Source organism: Plodia interpunctella, chromosome 28 (assembly GCF_027563975.2).
Source record: "Plodia interpunctella isolate USDA-ARS_2022_Savannah chromosome 28, ilPloInte3.2, whole genome shotgun sequence".
Classification (NCBI taxonomy): Eukaryota; Metazoa; Arthropoda; class Insecta; order Lepidoptera; family Pyralidae; genus Plodia; species Plodia interpunctella.
The window spans coordinates 4,354,056-4,380,267 of NC_071321.1; the positions used below are offsets into that span (position 1 = coordinate 4,354,056).

General features: G+C 34.5%; 1 protein-coding gene across 7 annotated transcripts in view; it reads left to right on the forward strand.

Annotated features, from left to right (window-relative positions):
• Window positions 1–7,978: 7,978 nt before the first annotated feature.
• Window positions 7,979–26,212, forward strand: part of Fas3 (Fasciclin 3) — a 149,029-nt gene continuing 130,795 nt past the window's right edge. For 6 of the 7 annotated variants that reach the window (XM_053766219.1, XM_053766221.1, XM_053766222.1 and 3 more), the window contains exon 1: window positions 7,979–8,218. The gene's annotated coding sequence lies outside the window, so the exon portion shown is untranslated. Of the gene's footprint in view, window positions 8,219–23,476; window positions 23,533–26,212 lie in introns of all 7 variants that reach the window. The other variant, XM_053766220.1, reaches the window with a different exon arrangement.

Here is a 26,212-nt window from a genome sequence, read left to right on the forward strand (position 1 = left end):
TACACGGTCAAAAGGTAAAGGTATTCGGGAACATTAGGGGACGCCGCCATTGACTGTACATATGCAAAAATGTTAACTAATAAATTGCATTATTTGTAAGTGAAAGTTTAATTAAATCACTTGTCTTATTACTTTCTAATAAAGTCTTAATTTGAACAAAAATTATAACACATAATGAGATTTGTTCTAGAATTTCCTGCATTTAAATTTTCGCCTTTTATACCTGCATTTGGTTGCTAGAAAGATGGTTTAATAATTTGCTACCAATAGTATTTTTCAAGCTTCTACTTAATTTCACTCCAGTACAGATGTTTGTCTGTCTGTAATGTAAAATCTTGCAACCTAACCTACAAATTTCCCAGCATAGTTTCCATGACAATGAATTATTATGATAAGCATGACCCGATGGTGTACCCCGGTTTGGCACCCAACGTCGGAACTCCTCAACATGGTTTTTTTTAATGCAACAAGATCTCTCCGACTACAATAAGAAATTGTTGCAAAAATCCAATTAAAAAAACTTTTTATAAAGAGTTCCTAAGTAAGTACTATGTTTTGGAAGGCATATTGCTATGCGTAGAAAAATACGCGTTTGTACTCACTTGTTTTTCAACCTTGAAATCAGCATGAGGATAATTTTCATAACTCAGCAGGAAAATGTGTTTCGATTCAAATTCTATAAAACATCTCTGAAATCTTTTTCACATATTTTCTGTTAATATAAGTTTTTCATTTAAATTTATATACATTTTATCTATAACAATAAAAAGAAATAAATAAAATTGAAACTGACAAAATTTAACTTATACTAAAAACTTAAATAGAAAACTTACACCTTATTTCAATGGGAGTCATTTTAAATGTACAAACGACTTTTTAATAATTGTTTTAAGTACTTAGGTATCAAACGAACACGACAGGGAGCCGTTCATAATGGTTTCATAACAATTAACACAGATGAATCATTAACAGGCTGAATGATAAATAAATAGCAAAAAAATAGTACCGCAATATTATCTCTTTTTACAAAAGCCACCACAACAAAGAATTTATCAAAGGAAGCGCTTATATTATATTTTATATTATTTCCATAAATGGCGTGAGTTTTCTTTTTGGCTCTAGAAAAATTAAATATTTTTAATTTATTAGCGAAATGAATATTGTAAGATCGAGGTGTTTACACAAATCATGTCATTTTAATTTGCGAGAATATTCTAGTGTAAATAATGGGCTTTTTAATGTAGCAATGTAGCAAAATTGCGTAAAAAGAAATGGGAGCTCAATTAATAGTCAATAGCACACTGGCGCCAACTCACATTTTTATTAATTGCTTGTTCTAACCGAAAATTTAAAAATATATATTTCGATCGATTATGCCACAATACATCTAAATAATTTAAAAAATATATATTTCGATCGATTATGCCACAATACATCTAAAGAATTTTAGTAGAACGTTGATATTACACGTATAGTTTTTCTATAAGATATAAAAGGAATTTAGTGGTCACCTTTTTCGAATGAGTCAACTGTGACTACTTACATTATGCAAATAAAAAACTGTTCATTACCTAGGTACTAACTAATAATATTTAGATAGGTACCTAGCTAGTTATATTTTTTTAATTTGTAAATCAGGGATATAGATTAAATAAAACGAATAAGATATAATTTAATGTTCATTAATGGAGGCTTAACAATGAATTATTTACAACCGAAAATGGTAATTGTCAAAAACATCAATTTATTCCGTTTGATAATTGTTTTGTAATTACTACGCGGCTACGCGGGTCATAATCGTCAGCTTTGTACGGGCGAGTCTCACGGTAGACAGTCACAATAGGCCGTAAGAAATATTTGGCCGATTGGTCTAAGTTTAAAGAGGTTATTTTAAAGAAATCCAAAGAGAATAGGCGGGAAAGTGTTTCTGCAATCTCCGACGTCGTTGTTCCGATATCCTCCACTGATATAGAACGTTGTGTTGATTTTGAAGCAAGAAAATGAAGACTCGTATAGTATCAAATACAAATATAGTTTTATTTTCAATAATTGAGCGCATAAACAGGGTGTGTTCACACTTAGAGAATAGAATGGTGTTCTCCGTATTGACCGTAGACAAGAGAGAGAGGTCCACAGATTATAAAACTGTTATTGAAGCCCAGATCCGCCTTCCTACTTTTTAGCTTCCACTTCGCACGGCCTGAGTTCTTAATAATCAGACCATTATAATATTATACACACATATACACGTCTGTTTCGCGTGTGGGGGATGCAGAGACTAGGGATTTCCACTTACCACTATCCTGAATGCATGATGAAGACCAAAATAAATGAAAATCTAATACACAGCTCACATTATCGTATCGTCGTATGTTTTAACTTTTTTATTAATGACAGGATAACTAATGCAGTAGGACAAACCTGAAGACCTGCCACGAAACATATAAATACGTAGCACGTTACGAATGTCCACATGCTGTCTCTTTCCCCCATATCGTGTACGCATCGTGTAAATAAAAGGGAGAACGCAATGATGTACTATGTGTTTCATGTTTCATAGTGTTTAAATAGATCTATTGTTATAATTGCTTCACGCTTCAGTTTATAAATTGGACTTACCAACTCAATCACATCGGAGAAAGTGCTGATATTGCAAAATTACCGTATACAAAGTCTATACGGCATTTTAATTATATAGCTGTTTGATTTGTTGCTTCCCGTCGTTACATCTCGTTTTTCATATCCGCGTATATGATGGATTAGCTAGTTTGATGTTATGTTAAACACATATTGATTGGGAATGACGGATTTATCGATACTTTAGAAAATTGTGCATAACTGTCCACTACATTCTAATCTTTATAATTCAGTGTTCTAACCATTTTTTTTTTGTAAAAAAAATTAAAAGCTATTGTATGTTTTTTTCTATTTCTAAATATTATTTAAGTGCGTCGTGAATGAAGAAAGGGTGAGAACGTAATGGCCTGTACGTGTAAAAATTTCTAAAGTTTTTAAATTATTAAGAGGTTACTTTGTATTTATTAGCTCTATGGTACCTAAGCTTAGAGTTTGAACAAATTTGATCAAATCAAATTGTTTATTCAGAAATTAGGCCTTCACAGCCACTTTTTCCACTTCACATATTTACCAAAGCTGCAAACTACTAGCATTTCGGAACGACCACTGATTAGAAGAAATGCCGAAAGAAACTCATTTAAACAGTGTTGGTCCCTATCATGCCAGAAGGGCTTACCATTTTTGAGTAAGTAACTCCTGGTAGTGACTTCAACTACATCGAATGCTCTGAATCATCAAGCCATTCCGCATGAGTCTTCATATACATTAGTCTGTTCTGTTCATTAGAATGTTCATAAATTAGGTACTTACATACACTTAAGCAATTGTTTAAGGTTTGTCATCTGTAACAGCTGTATACATAATAATATTGAGGCCGTAGATATATAATATGAAGATAGTAATTTTAGTCGTATCCTATCATAGCATAACATTAAATAATACATAAACAAATACGAGTACGACAAATCGCACAGATTGAGCTAGCCCCAAAGTAAGTTCGAGACTTGTGTTATGGGATACTAACTCAACGATACTATATTTTATAACAAATACATATATAGATAAACATCCAAGACCCGGGGCAATCAGAAAAAGATCATTTTCCATCATGACCCGACCGGGGATCGAACCCGGGACCTCTCGGTTCAGAGGCGAGCACTTTACCACTGCGCCACCGAGGTCGACAACATCAATTTCTCTAATTTATTTATTGTACAATTTTAGCACTAAAATCAAATATCAAAATGTGACGAAATTACAAATGTTAATCGACCGACCGATAAGAAAAGCTGGGGGTCTACCATGAAACACAAAACACGTAACACGTCATTGCATCCACACGTTCTCTCTTTACGCACGACGCTGAACGCTGTCCGTTCTCTCTTTTCATTTAATTTAGAATATGACGTGAAAAAGTGCCTGCAAAGACCTAATTTCTGAATAAATGGTTTGATTTTGATTTTGATACGCGCACACGATATGGGAAAAAAAGACAGCAAGTGGACGTTAGCAACGTGCTAGTGTTTGTATGTTTCGTGGTAGGCCTTTCGATAGGTATTTACACAACAGTAATAATAACTAGAAGCACGTCCCGGCTTCGCTCGTCTTAAAATGTGATAAATTACACACCGAAATCTTCCTCAGGAATCACATTGAAACATCACTTGAAAACCGCATAAAAACCCATAGCAATAGTTTTTGAGCTTAGGTCGCGAACAGACAAATACAAATTCATTTATTATCCCCACACAAGCTTAAACAAATACAATATTGGACAAAGGAGCAAAAACAGACATACAGACGAGGGAGAAGACTCTGTTTTATAATAATATTGTATATTGTAACGATAAAAAAAAAGAAAATAGGAATGTGTTTAAAAACCCTTTCAGCTTCAGTAATTATACTATATTTGGAAACCGGTAACAAAATGTCTTTCATTTTCTCGATTCTCGCAACGTCATAAACTCATGACATGAAAGTCTTTACCGTTGTTAATCCGTCTCCACACACCACATTATTACCATCGCTAAACTCCGAATATCATTTATCTCACGCACCCATCCGACGAAGTTCGATGTAATAAATATTTACAAAGCTCGAACTTTCAACCACTGTGACGATATTGACAAACTTTTCTTATAAAACTCGAGTGTCGTGTGATATTGGGTTTTTGCCCGTCTGTTGAATTCATTGTTTGGAAATGTCAAGTTGTTGATTGACCCACTTAAAACATACTTTAAGTTAAAATATACAGGTCTGTTTGACTGTCAGGACTTTTTATACAAAGTGCAATATTTTGTATACACGCTCAGTCATTCCGAACAACGTTTAGTATGGGAGTAACGTCGAAATCACGAAAAAAAAATCAGCTGTTCTATACAAAATTAAATACCTAACTTGTGGAATGTGTATGGATCAGCTGATTTTTTTTTCGCCTTATATTTAATGTAGATATTTCATAAAATTATCGTGTCGTATAAGGTGGCCAAACATCTTGCCCCTTCTTGTTTCTATTGCTTTCAATAACGTTCTTCTCTCATTGATCTTGTCTAGTACTTCATTTGTTTTCTTATCTGTCCAATTAACTTTATTCAATATCTGATTGAAGGAAAAATCGAAGCAAGAAGAGGAAAAGGAAAGCCAAGAAGGGCATTCCTAGATGAAATAAAAGAGAAGGCAGAGCTCGTGTCGTATGGGAGGTGACATCGGTGGCCGAGGACAGAATTAGATGGAAAATGCTCCACCGACAAGAACAAAGTTCTTAAATTAATTGATGATGATTTATTGTAGATAAAATAATGCCAATGTATAAGAAATCGCCCTGTATGTTGTCTCTTATATTATTTTTTATATATTTTGTCCTAGTTCAGTCCGATCATTGGCAATCCTAAACGACATGAAGCCAGCATATCTTGGGTATTTGCGAGGGCGAATTATATTCATGTGTCATTCATTATATTGTTTTACATGTCATTCATATTGTAGATAAGGAAATAGCTTCAATGGATCTTTGAATGATTTGAATGAAAAATAATTTTCTTAAATTAGGCACAGGCAAAAATAAAAAACAGTGGTCCAATGTACATTATAAATGAGTGACTTATAAAAGTAACAGAATCTTTTTGACATTTTGGTTTATTAAAGGTTATGAGGTTATCTTTTTATATTCAACGAGTTCCATTGAAAATAATTTTAATGAAATTTAGCACAAACGTATTTTTAGCTCAAAGGGAATGTATATCTTATTCAAATGTAGGTATTTTACAAGCTTATATTTAACTTGCAATGTATTTCAACGTGGCATGTTCAACTCAAGTTTGAAGCGGATTTCTTCAACTGATTGAGCTGAAATTTTGTATACACGTTTAGTTTGAATGACAATGCATTATTATGATAAACATGACCTGGTGGTGCACCCAGGAACGGCTCCAGACGTGGGAATTCTAAATCAGTTTACAATGCTATATGATTCAATAAGATTTCTTTGACAACAATATAAGCTTGTGTCAAAGATTACATTTTTGTAAAAACTTATTTGCTTGTATGATTAGTTTTTGTCGGATTAGAGTGTTTTAATTTGGATATTTAAAGTAAATATCTATGTATTGGTAGTCAATTGTCAACATGGACTAAAAAAAATTGCTTTACTTCATAAAAATCGATGTAAGTTTTGTTTTATCTTATTTATATCTTCTTACTCGCTTCCTCTATACACACCACACTCTTCTTTCAAATATGTAACTGCATCTTTTATTTATGCCTTGGCCAATACCACTTCACAAAATATAAATATGGACACACACACAATACAATAAATAGGGCTGATAGTTCAACGACCTCCAACAATAACAGGCATAGAAAGCAGACCACGGGTAATGCTAATAGTGACATCGAATCCTGGACTTTCTCAATACATTACCTTGGTATGGAGAGAAGGCACATTCCTGCGAAGCTGATTAGTATAGTGAGATTTAAAAAGACGGTTAATTTTTTATTATGATTTTCAGACCTTTTTTTTTTGTTTAAATGAATGAATGAATGCAAAGGCAAAGAATACCCAACCTACTAATTCCATGTGAAAAGCAACGGCCCATACAGCGACTGAGAAGCTTTTTTAAAATTTTATGTCTATTTTTGATGGCAAATAAATCAGATGTATTTGGGGAATTTAAAAATCTGACTGATTAAACCAAGTGTTTTCCGAAACACGCTAAAAAAAATAAGACCCAAAGGACCCAGTTTTTTAAATTCCTTTCAAAATATATATTTGACATGTAATTAATATAATAATGGTTCAATCACAATCACACACTACAAATTCACACAAACAAACAAAAATGACACATACACACACAATCGTTCATTTTCGAGTAGCTTTTTCCAATTTAAACGAGTGTACCTACTTATAAAGTTATTTAACAAATACTTTCTCTCTTCATCGCTTGATGAAGGTAATAACAGGAAATATTTGGAGTTATTATTGAGATGTAAGCAACAAAAAACATCAACTTTTATTTTCTTTTGCAGAGTTTTAGTCACGAGCGTAGCCGAAGTGCTCCGAAGACGCCCGATTGTGCGATGAAAGTTATTCAGTTGGTGTTGCTAAGCATAAATATGATTACAATTTGAGTCCCTTTTTTTCTGAATGCCCATGTTCTTTAAGTTTAAAATTAAAATTTCAATAAGTAACCAAGTTCTTTTTATTTATTTAGATACTTTTATGTTTTTTTTTTAAATTATTGCATGGATTTCAATTATAGAATTATTTCAGTTATTTTACTGTTTAACTAGTAGCCCATCCGGCTTGACTCAGATATAATGAACCTTCCTCGGGAATTACACAATTTATTGGTGAAAACCGTACAAAAATCCGTGCGGTAGTTTTATAATTTATTTATTTATAATGTGTAATTTGTTGTTGTAATTTTTCATATGACAACAACAAATTACACCTTCAATTAGTTCATCTTGTTGATAGTCTACTATAAAATAAAATATAAAATACTTTATGTAATAATTTTGGTAAAATATTAACTGCTGAGGGAAAGGTAGATCTAAGCTAATTTTGATGTCTGCTCTAAATAAATTAAATGTCTGTGATGTTTACATACATATAAAAAAGTAATATATAAAATTTGAAGATGATGTACCTAATAAATTATCGAATGTGTATGAAACGGATCAAATGTAATGTGACATTAAGCACTTCATGTTTTCCTGGATAATTTAAATACTTGCCTACTGAAATACTTTGAACAATTTATTCACAAACAGAAGTGAATATTCCATAGCAAAAACGACCACGACATAAAAAACACGACCGACGCATACTTGTCGTTTTGAAAAGTAACACTGTACAAATAACATCCACGCACTGGCAACACCGGGCTTACTTTTTTTACCGGCGCCAGTTCACAGACGTCGTCCGTGTTGAGGTCACGTTCCTCTCTCGTGAGTTTAGAGTCTACTTTTACGGTGATCCTTCGGAAACCGGTTTGAAAGTGCCCGAGGTGTGGCGTGGGCGACCAAGCGGCGTCCAACCGTAAAACAATTACGTTATAGTTCAAAAAAAAACCTTCCCCGTGCACCAAATATTTTCTTCGAAAGTGTTGTGTGACTAACCAGGATTCACTATCTACAGGTAGATATCATTCGTATCTGAATCTTTGTTATCTATGTTATCGATTCTCATTTTGAATTTTATTTATTTATATTTTTCATTGGCCATGTGTTTTTAATATAGTTTTTGTTTCTGACAAAGAAATTTGTGTTACGTTTACCTTCTTTGTTTAAAACTGAATATATTTTTATATTTTATATCTTGTGCCTTTGTTTATTTCTGCTTTGCAAACAATGATTTTTAAGCATTTAATTTTTATGTCTGTACCCACGTAGAAGTTATAAAACGTTTTTAATCATACACGTTCTTATTATAACGTAAAAAAATACCGTTGTCTCGCATTCGCGTGACGTATATAGGTAGTACAGCAAATCGAAAATCATTGCTCATATTTTTAATTTTTTTACAATAAAAGTCGGTTGTACCGTAAACTACCTATAAAAATACCTAATTCTTTGGAGAGTGTTAGATATCGTCCAAGAATTTTTATTGTAAGTTTAGTTGCCTTTATCCCTTACGAGGTAGACAGGGATAAGTTGCTAGGTAGCCCATCGCCCGTGACGGACCCACAGGCGACCCTACCTTATAGTCCTATTCCTTGATTGACTTTAACAAACCGCACGAGAGGAGAACTTGATAGGATTTGAGATAGAAAAAAAGAGCTACTTTTTATTAGTAAAAAAATACCTACGATTCCTTTATCATTTTCAATGAAATGGAATTTGGTGGTAGGAATATCTACAAATAATTTTATTTGATAAGTTTATGACTTTTTAAACCTTTTCTAATTCTCTCGTATAGCATTCAGCCTATACCCGTTTTTTATTGTATTCAAATCGATGTCCTTATTAATTTAATCGACCCGCACAGGGAGTTAAGAACCATAAATTATGGTGCTGCCATACCATAGACACCGCAATCATAGACAATTACAGTCTATACCTGGAACAGTAACCGGATCATAGAAATTAAAGCCACAGGCGAAACTACACCGAAATCTCGCACAAAACAAAAGTTTTGAATGTAGTGATGGCAAATTATCGATTACACTATCGATAGTTGATCTCGAATATCGTACGATATCTAAAGATTTGCAAACTACCAATAGTTTGGCACCTTTATTGTGATTAGTTTATGTTAGTGAAATCGCAATTTTCACTGTTGCCGCGGTATCGATAGGTAGACAATCGATACTGACCTATTAATCGGCCTCACTAATCGAATGAGCAGTATGACTCATTCGCACGGTTCTCGGTAGTTTCTTTGTCTCACCTACTTACCCAATTAAAGTGATATTTTTGACGACGAAAGAAGATATACCTATGTGATGAAATGCAAATTCATAAATTATATGTCACTTACATACCGCCATTTGTACATGAAAATAAGTCAAGAATTTGTGCTTTAAAATCGGAATATAGGTATCTACTCAAAAGTAAAACAATGGAATACTTTTAACAGCTTATACCGATCATGCCAGCACAATCAGTTACTTCAAGACGGCATAATTTTGAAGGTGTCGTACCTAATCGGAGCTGCCTTTTTGTTGCGTTATACTTATTTTTAAATTTTGAAAATCTTTCTTCGGCCTAAAATCACTTTATTTCGCGACGAACGAAAGTTAATGAACACAGCTAAACTCCTAGAGGTTTATAAAAATTCTGATCAAAAAACGGATATTGCGTAAGTAGGTAGGTATGTATGTGTGTACCTACATTTTCATAAAAAACAACCTTATCCCTAATAGTGGTTTTATGAAAAATCTGCCTTTTAAAAGATCACAAAAACCACACACAAGTACACCAGTTTAATAGGCCACTTACTGAACCTAAATGTACGTTATAACCTTTATGGCTAAATTCTTTGACGTGGCTACAAGAAATGCGTTTTAAAAGTTTTATATGTAGGAAATGTTTACTCTATGGTTCGATTGGATTTTACTGGACTGAATGAAGAATCTTGAACAAGTTTGATTGCCTGCCACAAAGAAGAAAAGATCATGGAATTAGTAGGTACTCGTTGTTGTACGAAGTACTTACTAAATCCATGGAAAAAATATATAGTTTTATCGAAAAATTTAGATATTTTTAACTATTCACTATTTAACAATATTTATTTTTTAAATTGAAGCTCAAATAATATTGGCGGGAAAATCAATGAGATTTGACAGATCACAAAATATTACCTATATTTAAAAAAAAGTCCCACTGGCTCGTCTGGCTGTCTGTATGAACGAGAAAAATTACCGGACCGTAGTTTGTAGTTAGTAGTTTTGTAATTAGTTTACACCAGTGAGTGGTATGGTAGATAGAGTAGTGAGATTGTATGATTCATGAGGAAGGTTTAGATGTATTTACTATGGATTTACCCGAGCGAAGCCCTGACGACGGGCCGCTAATGATATGCAAAGATTTCGATTTATATTTATATATTTACATATCCGTCGCTGCTCAAATACATCAATTACAGTGCTTGAATGTGTATTGTCTAGATTCGTGTACCTTGGGAGACCTAACGAACAGCACAAATATTGCGCAAGGTGTCAAAATTTTGTTTTCAATTGATTTGATTCATTTATATTGTAATTTACATATGTCTATTACCTATATATGTCATTTATACTTTTTATTGCAATTAGAACAATGGATTCGAAGAAGAAGAAATACATTATACACCCTTATGAATTATATAATATTTCGATGTTAAACACCTAAACAAACATAGTACCCAAATATAGTTTTTCTTATTCAATCCAACGTAATAAAAAGCATAGATAAAAGTGTTCTAGTCTAGCTTGTCTATGATTTATTTTCTACCATAAAGCAGGCATCATTCCTAGCTACTTTGAAAGTGCTCTGACCGGTTCTAGGATCGGGATTACATCTCCCTCTTACGTATAGCTGTGTCCCATTCTAACATTTTTGTTGGAACATCCTAATGACTGATAGTTCAAAGTACTTGCTGTGTTATTGACGCGACTTCACTCGCGTAATGTTGCCTTTTTTAAAATAATATTTTATAGAACTGGAAGAGTTTTTGGTTTGATCGATTTTTTCCCTATAGGTACCGCCGCCAAGGATTAAGTAATTCTTTTCACTATTCATATTCCCACGTAAAAAATGACATTTAATCTGTCAGCCGCCATGTTTTTTAATCAACGTCACTAACCTAAAATGCATTGACGAATCTAACACGTCCAATAAATATATTTTGTAGTAAAGTAAAAATATTCCATTTTATGAACAATATTTATTAACAATAGTTATTTTAAGTTAGATCCCATATATATCACCATTAAAAGGGGAACAACCCTTGCCAAAATCCTTAAGTATTTTCCGAAGTAACTGTCAAGACGGAAAGTGAACTAATAGTACAGTTAGACGTAACTTAATTTTGTTGTTATTTATCCCATAATCTCCTGAACTTATAATCCAATTAGTTACGGGGAAACGTACGAACTTACTGAGACGTTAGCTCGTTACGTGTAGGTACGACTTTGGCTTTCGGATTTCAGTTCTCACGCATGGATTTCCACATTTTTTATAAAGTTTACTTGTCAAAATTGTTTCGATACTAGGTAGGCACTCTTTATTTACTTGGTATTTGTTTATTTATTTACACAAAATATAAAACTTATAAACAGGAAACTATATATAGGTTACTTCTTTCCAACATTATTGTAAATAAATCCCAAGCATATGTTCTAGAATTTCAAGAAATGGTGTCCTCAGACCGTGCGCACATAATCTTCTTCATAGTCGTGTTCCTCATGACTGACAAATTTCTTGACACTGTTAATGAAGTAGTTTGCCATTGCCTTCTCCATTTCACACACAAGAAACTCGTGCAGCATCAACCCGTGTGCAGGTTTCCTTACGACGTTTTCCTTTCTCGGAAGCTAGTGGTGGTCGATAAAACTTTACATGAGTCAGATTGGTATTATGTGGCACGAGTAGGTTTCGAACATGGAACCTTTCGATCCACAGGCGTCTTAACCATTACACCACCACCGCTTCAAACACATAATGTTATATCTGCCTTATATCTTTCAGACTTTTTAAGGAAGTGTTGCCAGTTTTTATCGTGATAGAGATTTTTTTTTTACATTACAATATACGAACGTTATAAATACATTAAAATTATGTAGCAAGTTGCACCAAATAGCCAGCCAATGTGAAGAAGATACCATCAGTTACGAAAACTGTTACATAAACCTGCAATCACTGAGGTACAAGACACAATGCACTTTCAAATTATGGGAACACATTGTGAATTGACGCGGTTTCTATTAATTATCACTCTATGGTTTGATTGACAACTGTCAGTCTATGGTACATGGCTGTATGGGCTCTATCCCTGATATTCATAAAAAAGTTTCTGTCAATTTGAAATATTATAAAGTGTGACAGTGACAAATAGCTTATGTGTGCTTTCTTCTTCATAGTCGTATTCCTCATGGCTGAGGGTCGTGGTAATTACGTGTAATGAAACACACACAACAACTTTCTTGGCATTATTAATGGAGTGATTTGCCATTACCTTCTCCATTTCACACATAAGTTAATAATCATCAACCAGTGTGCAGGTTTCCTCACGATGTTTTCCTTCACCGGAAGGAATACAAAAAATATTGAAAGGCGATGTTGTAACTTTTTTAACGCAAAAAGCGATGCTGCGAAAGTGTGAACGGAGCTTATCAAGACAAATGGCTTACAGCAATTAGTGACAGACAGACAAACTACCGGGGAAACAGGGAAAGAGATGAACTTTAAGATTTATTTACTGTTTCCCCTGGAGGGTTACGGAAAAACATACAGCTGAAATATTGCCAAAAAGCATAAAAAAAATTAAACCTATCTATACTATTATTATAAAGAGGTAAGCGTTTGTGAGTTTGTATGTTTGAGGCGGGTAATCTCCGAAACTACCGTACCGATATCAAAAATTCGTTTACTATTAGAAAGGTACATTGTCAAAGGTACATTGTCCATTGCTATAGGCTATATTTTATCTCAAAATTTCCACGGGAGCGAAGCCCCGGGCAACATCTAATGTTGGTGGATACGGACGAGTGGAGTGGAGACCAGCACTTCACCAACTAGCTTTATTAAAAAAAAGGTGGATTCTACCAGTCCAAACATGCATAGCGAAGTGGTGTGTTATAGAAGACAGGGATATTATTAAGAAGAACAAAATTTAAAAAATCTTTAATACTTTTAATAAACTTTTCATGACATTTTGTCTCTAGTTTCTGAAAATTAAAAACGTGACACATCCCTACGTGGGCTCTTGTGTTATTACCTCTTAGTTCACTTGTGTCTCTTGCCATCCAAAGGTTTGCTGGAAGAAATTGCATTAGCGATAAGTCCGCCTTTGCACTCATTATGTTTGAATATCTTGTTGTAACTGTACTCCTTTGTGAATGGTGCAATAAAGAGTTTATCTATCTATCTATGTTATTCTTGAACAACCAAAGACACAAAACTGTCAATATGACAAAACCATAAAGATTATTTTTTCTTAAATTTGCGCGCGAAAACCGTCGTCGATATTTTTTTTTTGTTTATTCCCTCGTTTTATTGAGGAGGCAAAGGGTACTAGCCCATACAGCCAAGTCTTTTGTATTGATTTTTTTCCGTCGTCGATAAATCGTTTTAATGTTTTTTTTTAAACAAACATTTAAAATCTTGGTATTGGCACCCCTGCCCGTCGAAGCGACTATGATAAATGGCGGTCCGGCTAAAGAAAATAAAATTAGCAGTATATTAAAGTTCGGCTTCTGTTTTAAAAATGGAGACTGAGCGGCCTGAATGTCTGTTAATTTTAAGGTTTGGTTTAATTCTCGGCTGAAATTTTGCGACCTTTTTTGGGAATGTTTGTTATCAGTTGTCAAGGTTATCCACGAGTCTCCTCGTGTGACATACACGGATTGAGCCAGAATATCCTACAAAGTACTATTAGTACAAAGTTTATACGCAACATCTATAAAATAACAAAACAAAAACTGATTATTATTTTTAAAATTGTCTTATTTTTATTTATAAATGTAATGCATTTCCATCAGGTGGACCGCACGCCCGTTTGCTTGCTAAATCATATAAAAAAATCTTAGATCACATCTCAAAAAATTAACTATGAAGTACGCGCTGGCACAGTTGAGTGGTCAAACAGGGTACCTAGATAAAAAATAATTTAAAAATTCTTACCATAGATATACCCGCGGCGACTTTACTTTTATCGAGCGGAGTTCCGCCGCGACACCCAGCGATTTGGCTCACTTTGAAGCGGTTTTAATTAAACGCTCCACCGGCATTCTCTATGAGATTTCATTGCCTGAATATTAACAATTTAATTAAAAACCCAAGTTTCACATTATCGTTTTCTGATTATATCTTGTTTATTAAATTGAGAATGATTTGTGACAAAATGTCGGGAATGTATGACAGACGCCGACGTTAAAGCATGAACATTACATAGTTTGTTTAAATAAAACAAACTGCAATGAAAAACGAGCAATGTATGTCGAATATCTCGGGTCCTAAGCAATGTATCGCGATGTTGAAACCTATTTAAGTTAGACCATCCCCTGTACAACTGTGAACCGCATCAAATTCCTTCTTTAACTCCCAACGCAAAAAGAAGGGTGTTTATTAATTAGTTTAACGTGTCTGCCGTAGTTCCCAAACGGATGGACCGATTTTCGTTTAGTTCTTTTTTGTGTCATAGATAATTAGAGTGTTCTTAGCGATGTTCAAAAGTTGTAACGAAATTAGTATTGAAAGACGGGGTTTTTTTTTTAATTTGTCTAACAAATAATTACATCTTGTGTCATTAGAATGTTGCTGGTTTGTTTCAATTCCACACCAATTTTGTAAAGATCTTAGATTTTTATACCTCAACAACAGTGACTGTTCACCAGTCCGAACAACTTTTGCTAAGACGTAATTCCGATATCTCTTGCGTCATTTCTAGATACATATTTTATTGTGTAGACTGTGTTTCACACCAGATGGTCCGGATCTTAAATTTTTTAACCACAATAGAAATTACTTATCAGTCTGAACCAGTTTTTGCTAAGGCGTCATTCCGATATCTCTTATAGTTTATATGATCCGTTAGAGTGAGACATAGGCTGTTCCAGTTTTTAAAAATATAAATAAATAAATATATTAAGACAAATCTCACAGATTGAGCTAGCCCCAAAGTAAGTTCGAGACTTGTGTTATGGGATACTAACTCAACGATACTATATTTTATAACAAATACATATATAGATAAACATCCAAGACCCGGGCCAATCAGAAAAAGATACTATATGTTGCATCGGATTCATAGCTATACAACAAAAAAGGTTTCATTCAAATTAATGCACTAGTTCTGAAGATAAGCGTGTACAGTCTGCCACAGAGAAATCTGACCCCCTAAGAAATGGTGTTCAAATCGCGGGCGTGTCAGATTTCTCTGTGGCAGACTGTACAAACAGACAAACTGACATTTTTTTTTTAATTCTTACTCTATTACTGTTTCTTCACCGCCCTAAATCATTTCTTTTTGTAAATAATATGTTAAATGTACAGACAAACTTTTTCATAGCACTCCACCACAGTACTTCACTGTATTATAATTAACTCACAAACCCGGAACATGTAGTCCCTTTCTTTGTTAAACGTTATAACTATTTATAACGGGTTGCTTTGTGAAAATTAACGTTATAACGCTAATAACGTTCGTCTGTTCTTTGTTTCCTGTGTGGTCTCCGCTTGGTTCACGAGAAATCGTTAAGTGATATCAGAGAACAAACTTATATCACAAAGCATACCAATATAATAATCGATAATTATTACAATAAACAGTGGCCCGTCCCGTCTTCGCTCGCGTAAAACCATAATGAATTGTGTACCTTCGCGTGTCAAATTCTTCGTCTTAAACGTACGGATTTTTGAGCGGTTTTCACCAATAGATAGTGTGGTACATGAGATAGGTGTATAATTTAATATGTTTTCACCCGAGCGAAGCCGGTACGAAACTTATACCTATAGTAAAGAACATAGCCAGAAGCATTTTATCGTCTTGGCGCAATATGTCCTTTTCTCAAAATGTCCTTGTGTGTTTTTGATGATAATTTACATAAGCGACGGATTAAAGCAGTTTTTTTCATTAAAAGGACATTATGAAATAAGAACATTATGAGATATTGACATTTTGAAAAAGGACATTGTAAGAAAAGGACATTTTGTGCCAAGACGTATTTTATTACAAGATTTTATTAACTTGCAATGTATATTCAATTACTTACAATGTGTATTCGGGTGGAATCTTGCAACTAAATTTTGAAGCTGATATCTTCAACCGATTTGAACTGAAATTTTGAACTAACGTTTACTTTCGCTTTATTTATAATATTATAGTGGGATCTAGTTATTCTGTGTTCAAAGCGCGAAAGTATAAAAAAATGCACTCTAACACACGAAATTTACAAAAGTTGTTAACAAAGTGTTTACACCCCACATTTAAACTTTGTTATTTTGCTTTGACTCTGTAATTAGTTCAGTCATCAATCTAACAGATTGTTCTTAGCTTCTATTGATTACCAATTAGGATGTTTGTTAGCCTGTGCGCAGTCGAGCTTGATCTACGGCTTTGACGTTTGTTTGTGTGTTTTTAACACTTCATAAACAGTGTGCGACAAGGATATTTGAGCATAAATTGAGTATTTAACTAGTTGTGCATCCGCGAACTTAAACCTCGCGAACACAATACATTTTGATGAGTTTCTACAAAATTGTGAACATTTCAAAAACTACTTGCCCCGCGAATTAAAAATTCTTACGACAGATACAGCCATACCTTTTAAATTTCATCAAAATAAGACCAAAGGTTCGAAAGTTATCGCGTTACAAACATACAAAAAATGTATTTTAGCCCCAAGTGGAATGGTAATAGGGACAATAGGGAAGGAATTATGTGTATTTGACCTGACGACTGTCATTGCTAATAATGATTAAAAGAAAATTTATTTTCTCTTTGTGAAAATTCAACAGTACATTGCTGGTTTTCCATTGCGGTAAATTAATATACAATCTACATAATGTTCATTCATTCGCGTCGGTCCGAGATTGATAATTTAAATTTCGCAATTTTAGAACAAATTCTTTTAAAAAAATTCCGCATGTTACTGGCCATAAAAGGCAAAGACATTTGCGTATTCGTACCACGCGCTGCGCGGTCATTTTGACAGCTTACGTCATAACGGCATTTGAAAAGAGAACGCTTTGGTTCCCGCGTCTGTCACACAGCTGTTGTGAAACTAAAGTTATCGCTCGTTTTATTGTAATGTTGCTCGAGTTTGAAACAAGTGAAAATGAACAAAGTTATCTGATCTAGTGGACAGAATCGGAACTAAAAAGTTTTAAAACATTTTCAATTTAAAATGGTGGATGTTTCTACAGTTTAGTCAGTCATCACATGAACAACAATTTTATTTGCATATTAACGATGATTTGCCACATAATTCTCAGAATACTGGCCTACTCACTTGAATAGTCATCATACGAGGTCAAAAAAAGTAAAATGTTGCATAGAAACCATATTAAGAAATCAAGTCTTGTAGACAGTTTTGAAAAGAAATTGAAAAACTTTCGAATTTCCAATTTCAAAAAGAGAATGATCGCTCACTGGCCACAGCTGTGAATGAACGATGGTTCGGCGAAATGCCTCGAATCCAACGCCGCGAGGTCGAGAATTTAAAAAATGAACAAACGTTTCACAAATGGCGTGAAAAATGAATTATTTACGTGTGAGAAATAAAACAATTGATTTATCCGTGGCTTACCAACCACCAACAAAACTGTATTATAGCTACAGTTATATTAATAATGGAATGTAAAAGGAGATGTTTAGTTTAAAAGACCTTTGTCCCATTGTCTGGCGTAACGATAAATCCGTAAAATTATAAAGTAAAGGTTTTTAAGCTATGTTATAGGTATTGATATTAATAAATATAAATAAATATATTAGAACAAATCACACAGATTGAGCTAGCCCTAAAGTAAGTTTGAGACTTGTGTTATGGGATACTAACTCAACGATACTATATTTTATATATCATATACATATATAGATAAACATCCAAGAGCCGGGCCAATCAGAAAAAGAACATTTTCCATCATGACCCGACCGGGGATCGAACCCGGGACCTCTCGCTTCAGTGGCAAGAACTTTACCACTGCGCCACCGAGGTCGTCGTCGTAATAAGGCTAAAAAGTATTTCAATAGTTAAAATTAGAATTTTAATCGACTCTTTTAATCATTTAAGACGTCCACATGACAATCTACTTTGGTTATGAAAAGCTGGAGAACATTAAAAAATAACCGTTTATTTTATTTAATGCGTTCGAATAATTTAGTAAACGAACACTTAAAGTAGAATATTCTAGAATTTTTCATAAATTATGAACGAAAATAAATTAAATTTTGAAAATGTTCCATCGCTCGCGCTTTACAAATACCAGAATTTCTGTTCTACAAAGGCGTTCCGTTTAACTTTCTAATTAAAATCCTTTATGTTGAATTATTTTGCGGGCACAAAGAAGCTGAGAATTGTTATACAATCTTGTAAAGAGTTTGTGTAGCGTTTCACTTCAAGCGTTGAAGAATTTCCAGATACACAAAAAATATTTGTAACCACTGAAATCGAAATAAGACTAGGATATTAAAAACATTTAATTACGTGTTGGATTACGCAACAGTTGTTTGTGTTGATATCTGAACCATTTAATAAATACTTTGTGTACGGAGTACCTACCTACTAATTCCATGATCAGAACACCGGACAACTATTGGACATATCCGATCAGTTGTCAAATTCAAATGACAGTGACTGTCAGTTGTCTAGATCTGTTGTTCCACTTGAAAAACTTGAAAATTGGCAAATGGCGGGAAAAAATCCTGTAACCCCATTTTAATGGCCGGGATATTCCAATCGAAATCATACGCGAGATATCACGTGTAACACATCATATGGCCCACTCTCATCTGAGCGTTTTCCCGGTAGCATCCTCAGCCACTGAGCGTCGGAGCTCAGGGTATGCTTTCCTACTTTTCCGTCTCCACTTCGCACGGTTGTCAACCCTAGTTGACGGACCATTGTCACGCATATCGTCCTTGACGTCATCAAGCAAGCTTCTGTTTACACCTTGAGGGAAGGGCGCGAGCGGCATAGCCAGACATTTTAGTAACACATACTTAACAAAGTTACTTAATGAGAGTAAATTCAGCGCTAGGGCGGGTTAATGATAGATTATTTTCCATAGTTTTGTCATGCGAAGACTTTTTTTAAATAACAGCACATCACAAGGCCGAATCCGCCATTTTGTCGGTTAATAGCCATGTCAATATATGAAATATCAATGATTATAATGTTACTTCGTACTTTGTGCCACTTTTTCACGCTCCAATTCGCACAGGTTGAATTCAAACACGTCATCAAGAGTTGAATGCTCACTTTTTGTGGTGTTTTGGCTATAAAAAACGGCGTAGGCTATAATGATCACAGGTACAAGTGGCTGTTTTTCTGCAGACAGTTTTCGTAAATGAAGAACTTACTAAATAGGCTTATTCAATTAGTCAAATCAGATATTTATTACTAATGTCATCATCATCAGTGTGGTGGGTCCACTCAAACGGCTAAAATATCGTATTTTTCGTTACTTTTTATACAAAGTCGCATACAATGTCATTTGCCTACATAAGCAGAAAAAAAAAACTTAAAAACCCTATTGTTGCCATTGTAACTAGAGGTCGTTAATCTGAATAGTTCTTTTTTCAAAAGGGTCAGAGAAATCCACCGGCCAGTAATGGCGGCCGACCACAGACAAAATTACGAAACTTAGATTGCGTCGGTCAGCTGTCATAGACAATTTTCCGTGCCGCTGCGCGTTTGGCGGGAATCTGCAACTTTTTAGTCTATGCTAACTTTGAGACTGGTTGATGTGTCCTGTAACTTTGTAGGTCCATAGACAATAGTCTCTGCTCTGTTAAGTATATTTTCATTATTCTACACATCGAAATAATGTTTTTTTTTTAATAAAAAACATGATATTTTTCTGATTGGCCCTGGTCTTGGATGTTTATATTTATATGTATTTGTTATAAAATATATTATCATTGAGTTAGTTAGTGTCCCATAAAACAAGTCTCGAACTTTGGGGCTAGCTCAATCTGTGTGTTTTGTCCTAATATATTTATTTATTTATTTAATAGATGAAATTATGAGATTTATTTATATATATTTCCATTAACTCTGCCTTTTGTGTACATTATTTTTATTTTTTATTATTTGGGAAACAAACATTTATTTAGATTTATTTTTGATTACTTGTAATTTTTTGTTCAAATTGTGCATAAAAGAAATTATCTGTACATATATTTTAAATACGATTCAACATCAACCACCCGTTCTTGTGATGTTATTATTGGTCCTCACAAATTTAATTCGAGTCGACACGCTTAGAAGTCGCTCTTCTCTTGTTCAGATCGAAAGCTTAACTTCTAAAATAAATTTTGTTTCATACAGTTGCAAGTCTCTAAAGACCTAATTTTAAAACAGGTTTCGTATCGACACTGTCGTCGGCCATTTTGCTATTTCTCCGGGAGGAAGTAGCTTCGTTAAAATTATCTCGTTTCCGGTCCGTGTCTCGAAGGTTACTAATAAATTGTAGAAATCAATTTTACATTTATTTAGTGTCTGTAGATTTTTGATATATTTTATACCCATTTATTATTCTGGTTGGTTAGATCTGTGCGAATGGTGATACTGGGACTGCAATTTACAATCTATACTATTATTATAAAGAGGTAAGTGTTTGTAAGTTTGTATGTTTGAGGCGGGTAATCTCCGAAACTACCGATTCGATTTCAAAAAAGCTTTCACCGTTAGAAAGGTACATTATCCAAGATTGCTATAGGCCATATTTTATCTCAAAACTCCCACGGGAGCGAAGCTCCGGGCAACATCTTGTATGATATAAATTTGTGAATCAGAACAAATTCCTTGAGTAGTTTTGTGGTTCCACCCTGGAAGAGATCACTCGATGCACCCGTGGATGTTGTATGAGGCGACTAAAGGACACACAGCCTAGGCAGCTGATAGGCAACAATCGCATTCCCAAGGAGGGTTTAAGTATGTTGCGCGGATTTATCTCGCAAACTCTTTTCTGGTAGCGCCATCTTGTTTGGTATCACTGAAGATCATCGTCAAGGCTCTTCGTCACGGCGCGGCACAAGCTGAGTGGTACCCTTTTGTTGCATATTTAATGTACTTTTGTAATATTAAAATTTTGTTCATTTTCTGTGATGGATATTAGTATGATATGAATAAATTTATTTCTATAAGTCGGACAACTGTAAAATTAAAGCTGAATCTTAAAAATTTTAAGGTTGCTTAAGAATCCTTGTGTTACCCCATTATTTGCAGTACCTATTCGAAAAAGAAATGTTTTTCTTCAAGTTTCGTTGCACAGCCGCCATGTTTGTTTTTTAACGTCTATCTAAGACTCATGCACATAAAAACGAATGTAACGATACCTTAATTATGTAAATCAGCTGTTTTGGAGATGTGAGGTAAAGAATATTACATACATACAAGATTCGCGCGAAAAACAATACCCTTCCTTTGCACAGACTCCGGGTTTCGCGGCGTCGCAGCTCCGAACGCTACAAGATGAGGGAGAGACAGACAGTAGATTCGTACTCGTGCGCAATCGAGGTTATGATGGAGTATAACCGCGTTTTGTGCAAACATTTTACTCGCAAGAACTAACGGTAATGCCGGGTCTTTAACCTTGTCAGCCGGCCAAGGAGCGCGATACCTAATGGAGTTTGTATTGCGGGCGAAGTTTTTTTAATCCCCTACGTAAAAATAGGCGTGTTATAAGTTTAACGTATCCGTGTGTGGCATCGTAGCTCCCAAACGGATGATCCGATATTCGTTTAGTTTCTTTTGTGTCATAGATATCTATCTATGACACAAAATAAACTAAACGAATATCGTATATATATTTATCCCGAGTGTTGTTAGCCATGTTTCATGAGTTGAAAAGTTGTAGAGAAATTAATATTTAAAGTCTAAGTTTTTTTATATATTTTGTTTAACAAATAAACTTGTTTTATTTTCCTGTATTCACTTGTTGAATTTTATTAAGAATAAATCAATAGATCAAACTATTTTAAAGTAAAAGATTTATTACCCATGTTATCCATTTATACTAATATTAGCGGCCCGCGCCGGCTTCGCTCGGATAAAACCTTAATAAATGACACACCTAAACCTTCCTCAGGAACCATACTATCTATTAAATAAACCCGCATCAAAATCCCTTGCGTAGCTTTAAAGATCTTAGCATACATAGGGACAGACAGCGGGAAGCGACTTTGTTTTATACTATGTACGTAGTAATTATAAATGCGATGAATTGCCCGAATGAAGCCGGGACGGGCGATTAGTTACAATAAAACCATATGCAAGGATTTCCCCCTACAGCTGATAATAATCTAATTCAGAACGTGTACTAACGTACGCAACTAATGGCAGGCAAATCCTGTATTTTAAACTAGCTATGGCGTTTATGCACGCAATAACAAACTATTGAGGTAAAGTCCGTTTTTTCTTACAAGTATGTATTATGTAAACATGGTAAGCCCTTCTGGCATAATAGGGACCAACACTGAATGAGTTTCTTTCAGTATTTCTTCTCAGCAGTGGTCGTTCCGAAATGCTAGTAGTTTGTAGCTTTGGTAAACATCATTTAATTTAGAATATGACGTGGAAAAGTGCCTGTGAAGGCCTAATTTCTGAATAAATACAAACATTCACCCCCCATTAATTCCTTTGGGAGTTCAATTTTGAAAAAAAATTAGCCTATGTTTGCGGATCTTTAACTACATGCATAGCAAATTTCATCAAAAACCAGGGGTCCAGCGATATTGCCGTGAAAACGGAACAGACAGACACACAGACATTCGTATTTATAATATTAGTATGCATTTTACTTTATCCCGTTTTTATTCCGAAATGTGAAATACTTTTACATATTCGAAAAAAAAAAACTATTTTTGAAATTAGAATTCTCAATTTTCAGTAGACACACTAAAATCGATTCCCCTTCAGATAAGCTGAGCACGCCAATCGAGATATCGAATAACGACCATCGATTAACGATTACGAGCTCCGATTATCGAGTAAAGAGTTCGGCTCTCGGGTTAATGTTTTTTTTTTTTCAGGTAAAATTCGTTGCTTCTGCTTGGTGGCTCTTCTCGACTTTTGAACAATTTATAGAGTAAGTATGTCGCTCTCTCTCATCTGATTTTCCAGGTTGTTTCCTCAATAGTTGAGAATCGGAGCCCAGGGACCACTGTACTACATTCGTCTCCACTTCTAACAATAAATAAGTAGTATATAACAAAAGGAACCTTGACCCGGCGATCTAAATTAAAGAAATTTTCGAAAGTCATTTTCTTGACAAATTTCGATGCCACAAAATATAATTTCATCTGTACGAACGGATGTAGTAAAAAGTCCTGCCGGTTGACTGGAATAAATCCCTCTATGGGATAAGTCCGCCATTTCTGTTTTGTTTCCTTTTGTGCTTTCTTATGTAATAAAGTTATATCAAACAAATAGACAAATCGGATTGAATAACAAAAAAAATCAACAAGTAAACCTTTGAGGAGTTCCCTCATTGGGAGCCGATTGTGAGAGCACCATCTGGTTGTCATTGTCCATGAATACATCTTGACAAGAATCCTGAAAACATAACACTCCTTTTCGGGCAGTCGTTAAAAAGGAATCTAAGTAACGGTGTTTCAACAAAACAAAGAAACGAAGGCCGAGTCGGCGATGCGCGAAAATCAAAAGTTAAACTTTAACCAAGGTTGCATCGGCAATTTATTTAAATGGAGTTGTGTAACATCTAATTAGATTTTATTGGTTTTAAGACAAATCATTAACCTAACTTTTACCAAATACAGAAAATGCCGAAAATCAAAACGATGATATTTTAAAAAAGGAATATGTACATTTCTTTTTTTTTTTAAACGTTTCTTCCGTCACGCGCTCTTTTAGAAAATAAAATTCTCTATGACTCAAACGTTGCAGACGTCAAAAAACTGGCCGCAAAAAAAAATTGAATATAGAACGCGTGCAAACGAGAATTTTGTTAGTCCTTTCTAAACCAACATGGCGGGAATAGAAAAACGCTAAAAAGTGTTTTCGTAAACGTGCCCAGGCGGTGGTCACGTAGTAATTAAACAATTGATCTTAGTAAAAGACGGACAGACATGGTTGATAGGGTATAGGGGACAGCTTGAGGTTAATAAACTGTTAATATAGAGGAAGATTCAGTTTTTAACGGAACACGTTGGATGCAAAAGTAAAATGATACGAAAAAGAAACGTGTGATTTTATAAATAATTATTTACGAAGAAATATGGTCAATTCCAGTAAAATTGTGAACCGAAAATACTTTAATTATGTATGCAAATATCAGAGTCATATATTGTAAACTAGCGGCCCGTCCCGGCTTCGCTCGCGTAAAACCATAATAAATATTACACCTAAAACTTCCTCAGGAATCACACTATCTATTGGTGAAAACCGTTGAAAAATCCGTCCGGTAATTTGTGATTTTATCGTGGTCATTATCATGTGATTTTAGCGCGATCATCAAAGACAGACGGACGCAACAGTGGGACTTATTTTATAATACTTGACGATGATGCAAAAAATACAGAAATAAACTTTAAATAAAATTATAATATGCCTAAAAGTCGGCTTTAACATGATTAGCAATGTTTTCTTAACTTTTTGGAGAATTACTAGAAAAGATTATGAGTTAAATTCGCAAATTCTCTTTATTACCGAGAGAAAAATAGACATTTAGTGTTTAACTCGTGTCACGTCAAAACGGAGCTTTGGATTGAGGTTATTTTTGTTTGGAGAAAGTTACTGGAGCCGCGGACAAAAGCTTGTGTTAAAAGCCCTATATTAGTAAGTCGGTTTGCTGTAATCATTCGAACCGCCATTAATAAAAATAAAACCGGCTAAGTGCGTGTCGGACTCTCGCATTAAGAGCCCCGTACATATTATACTCGTAAGAACGCGATGAACTCAAAAAGTAAAAGGCGAATTTTCGTACGGTTTTCACCAATATATAATGTGATTCCTAAGTAGGTTTAGATGTATGATTTATTATGGTTTTACCCGAACGAAGTCGCGATGCGAAGCTATATCAATAAAATGCTTAAAAAATCAAATTTGTTTTACCGGAGCCCCTTTAAACAGTAATTATATTGTGTTTAGTATTTATTGTAATGTATAGCGGCAACAGAAACACATTATTTCTGACAATTTCAACTATCTACGGTTCATGAGCTGGAAAATGATCTTTTTCTGATTGGTCCGGGTCTTGGATGTTTATAGAATATAGTATCGTTGAGGTAGTATCCCGTAACACAAGTCTCAAACTTACTTTGGGGCTAGCTCAATCCGTGTGATTTGTCCTAATATATATATTTCTTCTCTTTTGGAATTCACGGCACTAAGTCCGGTCCTTTGAGAGGCTTGCGTGGGGATATGGATCCAACACGTAGAGGCCCTATGGAGAGTTTTAATGTTATGTAGGTCTCCCGCCAAAGCCCACTCCCGGATATACCAATGAAATGGTATGCCCATGAGCAGGTTTCGGCGGGAGTGTGAACTATTGCAGAATAATTAGTACAAGTACTGATCTATGGAATGATATTTGGATGGAGTTAAAATAGGCTATTGCAAAGAGTTCGGTCACCTGCCATAATCATGATAACTGACTATTCAGTGGCAGGTGGTGACTCGTAATATATATATTATTATTATTTTGTTATTATATCTATTATAACTGATCTAAAATGACCAATGATCGTTCAGTAGTCAACTTTGGGTTGCGTATCTAAAGAGCCACTGAACCCTAAAAACATTCGCCG